We start from the raw sequence: 8,495 nt of genomic DNA, 5'->3' as shown, positions 1-8,495 counted from the left end.
CAGCTGCAGCCTGTGCCCCTGACTGACCTCAGTGGCCGTGCTTGAGGGCAGACTCGCCTTCCACTGGCAGGCACCCCCAGGCAGCAGCACTGGTGCCATTGGGACAGGCAGCACAAGCCCTGGGCTGCAGCTGCCATCCCTCTCCTCCGTGCAGGCACCTTAAAAACACGTGCATGAGCTTCCAGCCTAAATTGTGGACTGGCTTGCAACAAAGAAAGCAGCAGCAGGCCCTGAAAAAAGGCAGGCACGTGTGGCCAGCATTCAGGCTTGGAGGGAAGCACTTTGGTGTCTGCTGAGGACATGGCTCGCTTCACAAGCTCAGGATTTGCTGCTAGAAGATCCTGCTTTGCCCTTGCCTGAGGCCATTTCCTACCCATGCCTGGGCTTCCATTGTTCCTGGATCAAGTCTGGTGAACCTGTGGGCAACAAGTCTGTCCGTGTGCATCTGACAGAAGAAAAGAGCAGGACACGGCTGCTTCCAGCACTTGTCTTGGCCGCTCCTTCAGTGCGCTGGCACCCTCATCAGAGACACAGAACAGCTTCTCCTCCCAGAGTTATCCCTATCCTCTGCACTTCCCCAGGTGTCTGCCTTGATGTTCACCAGGCACTTCTGTAGGCGAGACTGGGGGTAGCACGGTCGGGACAGATGGAGACGAGAGATTTCTGAAGCTAAGTTGTGGAACTTGCGGTTTATTGCAAAGGGCGTGGGTACAGGGCCCTGCTGGGAGCTGCTAGCTGCAGCTCGGAGCAGGCCCGAGAGAAGAGAGGAGATGAGAGGGTAATAACGTAAAAAGGCAAGAGTTAAGAGCATAGAAAAGTAAGAGCGCAAGAGTAAAAGCAAGAGAACAAGAGCAAAAGCAAGAGCATAAGAGTAAAAGCAAGAGCATAAGAGCAAAAGCAAGAGCATAAGAGAGCGAAGTTCCCGTTACAATACAATATATCATCTTCTGTGTTGAATATTCTGATTCTCACTAACCAATCTAGTACAGCATACAAATCTTATAGCATTTACATACAGCCTATAAGAATCACTACATTACCATATTGTGCTACATTTTAAACTCTAAAAACTACTCTTCAGACCCCTGCTGCCAAGCTGGCAGGGTCTGCTCTAACCCTTGGACCTGCCTGCTTGCAGAGGGTCTTGTATCATCCAAAAGGGATTACCTTCAGCCGGCCACACCATTGTTTTCCTGTTGTTCAGTAACTAAGAGATGTCAAAGCTTGCTTTCATTTCAATCTCGCTTATAGTTTCTATATTCTCAAAATCTTTTGCCAAGCAATCATATTTGTAAAGCTTTCTTGTTTCATCTTCCCCAACACACTTCCCTGTTTGTGGCCATCCACTGCCACGCTCAGCAGGCAGCCAGTTGTGTTTGCACGTGAGCTGCCACAGGAAGACACCCGTAAGTGGACAGTTGAATAGCAGAGGATGGGCCAATTCTTTTTCTTTCCGAGTGCAAGAAAGACAGAAAAGCACAAGGAAACATGGCAGTGTTTTGGTGGAGTCTCTTTGTGCTGTGAAATTCTGTAGCTGTTGGTGTTTCTGTGCTACTGCTAATCCCTTCCTTGAAAAAATCATTCCAGGAAGGAGCAACATCATCTGGCCCATACCAAATGTTGCCACCAGGTGCTCCAGGTGCTCCTACCAAGAGGCCCTGTAGGATGGAGCACAGCCCCCAGTGCACGTCAGCTTTGGCTGCCCTCTGGCAGAGAAGCCCTCTGGAGGCACAGGTCTCTGGGGCAGGAGATGGGCACCAGCGCTGCCAGCGCTTGGGGGGACTTTGCTTCGACAGGGACTCTGCCACACAGGCTGATGTCAGTGCTCCCCGGGCCCCCGGGCTCAGAGCAGCATTGGTGCCCTGGCCCACACGTTCCTTGTCTCTGTCACACGGCCACGCTTAGCGTGGCCACCATGCGGGATGTGTCCTGAGGAGGCCGTGCCAGCTTCTGTGGAAGGCCCCGTGCCCTTCCCGCTGCGGCTGCGTCAGCAGCCACGGGGGAGCGTGAGCCCGCAGAGCAGGGCAGCGTTTGCTCATGGTTTGAGCCGTTCCTAAAGATCCTGTCGGGCTCTCTGAGACACTTGGGGAAAGGCATTCCTTCCAACCTGGGCCATTTTGGGGGGGGCTGGCAGCAGCCCCAGGGCAGGTGGCAGGGTGTCCAAGGGCCCTTTGTGACACGGTGCCGCATGGTCACCATGGAATGGAATGGGACTACGTGTCCAAGGGCCTTTTGTGACATGCAGGGACCTAGGTGTTGGCAGCGACGTGGCCACACCATTGTGCTCGGTGCAGGCGACGGGACAGGACGGAACAGAGCACAGTGCACTCGTTCCTTACTGACCCGGAGCTTTCCCGAGGCGTTACTCCTACAGGTGACCTCGTGGCGAGACCACAGGACTTGGTGACCTCTGGCCTTCCCAAGGCTTCTCTTCTGCAGGTGCTCTTTAAGGCAGACTGTGGCATTCACTGACCACGCTCCTTGACGAGGAGTCTCCTGTCCTTGTGGCTGGAGCCCTCGAGACCAGAGTGCAGGACTTGCTGTTCTGTAACCTAGCCAGGACTTCACTCTTGCAGGTGCTTTCAAGGCACAACTGCAGCACTTCCTGATTCAGACTTTTCCGAGCCATCTTCTCCTGCAAGCAGCCATGAACCCAGGCAGTGACACAGAGCAGAGACCTGCGAGCGTGCCCAAGCTGGCCTGGGGGAAGGAGGAGAAAGAAGGCCCTGGAACTGCTCCAGCACAGCAGCCTGAAGAGGTGGAGCAGTTCCAGCTAGTGCAGAAGGGTGAGTGGCAGAGCTGGGCCGCAGGGCTGGTGCCCGCAGCTAGCTTGGCCCCAACCCCTCCCATCCCATCCCATCCCATCCCATCCCATCCCATCCCATCCCATCCCATCCCATCCCATCCCATCCCATCCCATCCCATCCCATCCCATCCCATCCCTTCCCAACCCCTGTGGACAAGCCCATGGAGAGGACGGAGCAGGGGTCGGGGCAGACACCCCGCAGCCGTGCTCCAAGCCCTGGGGCATCGCGGGGCTGTCCCTGCCTGCGGAGCACAGGGCTGGCCTTGTGTTCTCCGGCCTCTCCTGCAGCCACTCAGCTCGGGCTGTGCTCGCTCTTTGCCAGGGGCAGCCGTGGAGCGCGCACAAGAGCAGGAAGGCACCCGTGGCCTCTTCCGCAGGACAGCGCAGGTACCTGCAGCCATGCCCAGTCGGGCCTGTTGTCACTGCTGGGCCTGTTGTCACTGCTCAGCCCAGCACCGTGCTCGGAGCACTCCACGCAACATCCCTTGCTTCTTGCCCGTTCTGCTACAGATGGTTGGCAAATTCATGAAGAGGATTCGGGAGGAAGAGGCCAGCGTCATGGGCAGCGTGATCAGAGCGTACCCTCCCGTCCTCAAAACCAAGACCAGTGCTGCCCTGCTGGATATGCTTGTGGAGGAGGGTCCTTCCAGTCCAAAACAAGTAAGCAGCCTGTGGCCTGGCTTCCATCCTCCCAGCAATTGCTTGGCCTCCCAGGCCATGCCTGCTGCTCACTGTAAGCCTTGAGGCCATGGCGGTTTGATGGCAAGGGAAGTACTTTTCTGGGGCAGCTGGGCACGTTACTCCCTCTGGCAGCTTTCCAAATCTCCCCTGCCTTCTCCAGGTACCCGCCATGGTGAGGTACATCCACCAGTGGCTCGTGGCCAATGAGTTTCCTCAGTACAACCTGTACAGGCCCCTTCTGGATCTGGCAGAGGCACAGCCCGCTGATGTGGTGATGGCTCTTCTGCGTGTGGCCCCATCATGTGACAGGTACAGGGCTCACGTGCTCACAAGGCTCAGGGCTCAGCAGCCCATCACCCTGTACAGCCTGTCCCACGTGTCTGACGGACAGAGAATTCCAGGGCCCTCTGGCTCCTCCCTTTGCCAGCCCTGGCATGTCAGCCCCCAGCATGCTGCCATGCTCCCTCCCTGCTCCTCAGGGGCCAGTCCCCACTGGGCTGAGCTGCCTGTGTGCTGAGGGGCAGTGGGCAGAGGCAGGGCTGGCAGCTACTTCAGGTCCCTGCTGCGGCCCAGGCCACAGCGCTGTGTCCCAGACCGCCCTGAGACAGAGCTCTGACCCCACAGAGCTGCTACCACCATGTGGAAGGCCATCATGTGCGCGTGCAGGACTGCAGAGCCGGCCATGCTTGCACTCCTTGACGTGCTGGGCAACTGGCCGGAGCACAGCATGTGCACCTCCGATGGGGACCACACGGCTGTCCTTGCCCTGGCTGTGAGTTTCTGCAAGTGGCCTTTGCTCACCCCAAGCTTACCTCTCCATCAGGTCTCCATCCTCCCTCCCCCATGGCATCTCCCTGCCTCAGGCACTGGGCTGAAACCTGGCCTAGGGGCAGCTTCAGAGCCACCAGGCCCGGTGCTCCCCCTGCGTCTCCGCTGGCCTCTCCTTCCCATGCTGGGGCCCTGCCACACGGACACCTCAGCACTGAGCTTGGGCTGCTCTGTCCTTTGCAGGCAACCGTGGTGATGTGGAAGATCCTCCAGATGCCCTGTGTCCCACACGTAGTGAGCGTGCATTTCCCCCGCCTCTTTGTGCATCTGCTCTTCCAAGTGCTCTTCAGCACCTTGGATATGCCAGAGGCGGCCGACACCTTCTGGAAGGGATGCCAGCAGCAACACGGCCTCGCCACCGACCCCAACAGGTGCTCCATGGCAGTCCTCCTGTCCCTTCCACGTGCCCAGGGCAGGTGCCAGTGCCCTCAGCATCACCTGGGCTTTGCTCTGCACACAGCTTTGTGGAGCAGACCCTGAAGGACCTGCTCTGCCGACTGCACTACGAGGACGTGGTGGTGGCAATGGAAGACAAGCGTGGCTGGGACACGCTGCTCTGTGCTGACACCCAGCACTGTGCTGTGGGCGTGCTGGCCAGGTGAGACCCCCTGCTCCCCAGCTGCCCCCGGCATTTGTGCCCTGTGCCCGGGGTGCCCCCCACAGTCCCCGTGGTCGTGGGCCAGAGGGCCTTGTCACCAAGGGATGGCCAAGGAAGACTGCAAAAGGCTGGGAGAGGAGTGTGCCCAAGAGCAGCCACCTCCCAAAGGGCCTGGCTCTCCCTTGCAGGGTGGTGGAGAGAGGCCAGACCTCTGTGAGTCAGTCCTGGGAGATTACCCCTGCTGGCTCAGGGTTTTGCTTCCAATTTCCCCCTGTCAGAGAAATGCACCACGCATCCGAAACCTTGTGTTCTGCGATTGCGTTCTACCTGCTCGGGCTGCTCAGCAAAGACATGCCATCCCGGGATCTGGCTGCCATGGCGTTCCTTGTGGAGGTGAGCCTGAGGGCCAGCGCTGCCTCGCTCAGCTGCCTCCCAGCTCTCTGCCCTCTCGTGGCCGCAGCTGCCCGGGACGGTGCCCGCGCCCTGTGCTGCTGCCTGGGTCCGGCCCTGTGTGGTTCCGGGCTCCTGCCGGCCGGCTCCCCCGTCACCGGCCTTGTGCCTTCCAGATCCTGGGGTGCCTGAACTTGAGTGAATGCCGTGACAGCGTCCTGGAGGTCATGTCCAAGAACCTGCAGAGCGAGTGCAGGGAGATGCGTCGCCTGGCACTCAGAGGACTCCTGGTGCTCGGCACCAGTGTCTCGGTGAGAAGAGGGCAGTGGCTGAAGCCATGCTGCCAGCGTGGGGCTGGGGAAGGCAGTCGCCTGGGCTCGGCTGGCCTCTGGGCGCTGAGGCAGCCGCTCCCAGCTCTCCTGCCTCCCGCTCCAGCTGCCCGAGTGCTCTGGCACAGGCCTTTGGCCTCTGGGCCCTGTGGCAGCAGGGTGGCGTTTCACACACTCGTCTTCCTCGCAGGCCTGCATAAGAATGTGGAGCCTGCACGAAAGGCTGGTGGAGCTCCTGCAGGAAAATGACAGCGACATGCTTAGGATGACCATGGTTCTCCTCAGCGGTTTGTTCCTGTGCAATGGCGCCCCGCTAGCCAGCCCCCTCGCCCTGCAGCTGGCTGAGGAGCTCCCGCTGCTCTTTGACAACGTAAGGCTCTGTGCCTCCAGCCACGGCCACCGGCTGCTGCCCGCACACTTTGTGCCCTGCGCATTTTCAGGCCTGGGCCCGGCTGGGCGTGAAGCTCCCCATGCTCAGGTCCTTCTTTCTTCCTTTCATACAGGATGATAGCCAGGTGCAGTTGTGCTCCATGTTCATGTTCCGAGAGCTGCTGTATTTTTTACCGGAAGGGGAAAGAAAGGCCATGAAGTCGCACGTGCGCAAGAGCCTGCTCCCACTCTTTTTCCACTGCCATGACGAGAACCAGCGTGTGGCAGAGGTGAGGACTCAGCAGCTGCTGCTGGTCCCCTGGCAGGGGGCTGGGCTGCCTCCTGCTCTGGCGCCTGGCAGGCTGCAGCCTCCTCCTGGCCTTGGTACAGGGACCTGTGCGGCTCCTGTGCCCTGGGCTGTGGTGCCATCTCTGGGTCTCTGCTGCTCTCCAGGCCTCCGGGGAAACGCTGCATTCTTCAGCCACATTCCTGCACAGGAAGGATCTCCAAGACATGCTGCAGCTGGATCAGACCTGGAGGTTTGGCGAGAGCCTGGTAAGGACGGCCTGCAAGCCCCAGCCTCAGGCTGGAGAAGCCCCCTGACCGCGCTGCTCAGCGAGTGCGGCTGGCAGCCGCGCCCCTGCCCAGCACTGCATCCAGGGCCGCCAGCCTGCGCCCCACACGCCGCTGCCTTCCCTGGGCCACGCGGGCTCTGCTCCAGGCTCCCGTGGCCCCGAGATGGGTGCCGATGGAGCCGGGCCCAGCTGGGCTGTGCGGCGGGGCGGCACAGAGGCTCCCCGGGCAGCTGGCCGGCAGACAGGGCTCTGTGGACGGGGGAGGCCAGTGCTGGCCGCACGGAGCGCCCTGCCAAGGGGCTGAGCCTGCACCAAGCGCACCCTCCTGGCGCTCTCTCCAGCTGGCAGAAGGCGGGAGCCGAGCGGCCGAGCACGTGCGCCACGCCCTGCAGTACCTGGAGAGCCCACAGGAGTCCCTGCGACAGGTGGCCATCAGGTTCATCGGTGAGGCACCATCCTGGGCTGCCCTTCCCAGCCCCACCCTGCCGCAGCTGGGCCCTGGCCCCGGCCCCGGCCCCGCCCCGACAGCGCCGTCCATGCCCTGCACCTTGGAGCCCCGCCTGCCCTCGGCGCTGCTGCCGCCCTCTCGCAGCCCTGCGCTTGGGCGGCAGCATGCAGCAAGGGCCCGGCCCGAGCCCTGCCGGGGCCAGGAGGGTGTGTGGCCCCAGGGCTGGCAGCGCTGCTGGCAGGGAGCTGTGCCGCTGCCGCCGTGACAGGCTCTGTGTTCCCAGGGATGGCCGGGCGGCACCTCAGGGCTCACAAGCGAGAGCTCCGGCACATCCGTCAGGGTGAGTGAAGGCAGAGGGCTGCCAGCCCCGGCTGGGCTGCCGGGGGGAGCTGCAACTCCTGCCCCACTGCCGAGGGCTCTGCTCCCTGTGCGGAGCAGGGTTGGCGCGGCCAGAGCACACGCACCGATTTCAGACCCACGCTGGGCAATAGTGTCCGGTAGCTTCGGGCTGATCCCCTTGCTCCCTGCTCCCTCCTGGCCATGGCCAGAGCCGGTTGGCATGGCCCTGGCACGGGGGTCTCCTCGGGTCCCCGCCGATCCGGGATCTGACCGTGGCTCTGTTCCTCTCCCTCACAGCCCTTGAAGACAAGGCAGAGGACATCAGCCCTTCCTGCAGAAGCCTGGCTCTCGAAACAGCCTTTGTCCTCCAGGCTGTGGAGAGAGCTCCGCGCTCCATCTTGCAGAGGCTGCATGATCGGTTTCGGAGGGCACGCAAGGAACGGCCTTGTCTCTGGGGCCACGGCTGGCTGTGCTGCTGGAGCTCTGAGCAGAGCTGATTTGAGAGATTCTCTTGTGTGCTAAAGGGCACCTAAGCCAGGGGGGATTTTTCTTTTCTTTAAGATTCGTTTTTTCCTTCTTTTTAGTTGTTCTTTAGGAAATAAATATAGAATGTGTTCTAATACCCAGACTCCCAGGAGCTTTCTTTGGTGCCCAGCATCCACAGAGCACCCGAGAAGAGGGGAAAACGGGTCCTCATGCCAAGCAAGCTGCCCAGGCGTGCTGTGGGGAAGGGGAGATGGCCAGAAGCCCCTTGGCCTTTGGTGGTTCTGCTGAAGCCTTTGTGCTGGCGACAGAGCGGCTGGGCAGGGGCCGGAGCTGTGGGGATCCCTGCCGGACTGGTGCCTGGAGATGGCCACAAGCCCTCCTGCCCAGCCAGGAAGGGCCATCTGTGTCCTCCTGTCCGTGTGTTGCTGCCTGCATTGCTGAGGGCTCCGAGGTGCCTCTCGATCCGGCTCCTCTGCAGCTCCCTCGGGGCTGCGCCGCTGCCGGGCAGCTTGGCCGGGCTGGGGGAGACCCTGAGGGGACAACGGGGCAGTGGGAGGCCGTTAAGGGATGAGGTGCTGCAGGGGCCCTGACGGGATAAGGCGCTGGGAAGGCACGAGGGCCCTGTGGGATGAAGTGGGGGGCAGGA

This window comes from Haemorhous mexicanus, chromosome 18 (genome assembly GCF_027477595.1).
Source record: "Haemorhous mexicanus isolate bHaeMex1 chromosome 18, bHaeMex1.pri, whole genome shotgun sequence".
NCBI classification, from domain to species: domain Eukaryota; kingdom Metazoa; phylum Chordata; class Aves; order Passeriformes; family Fringillidae; genus Haemorhous; species Haemorhous mexicanus.
The sequence above is the reverse complement of the archived record's forward strand: the minus strand, read 5'-3'. Positions refer to the sequence as shown.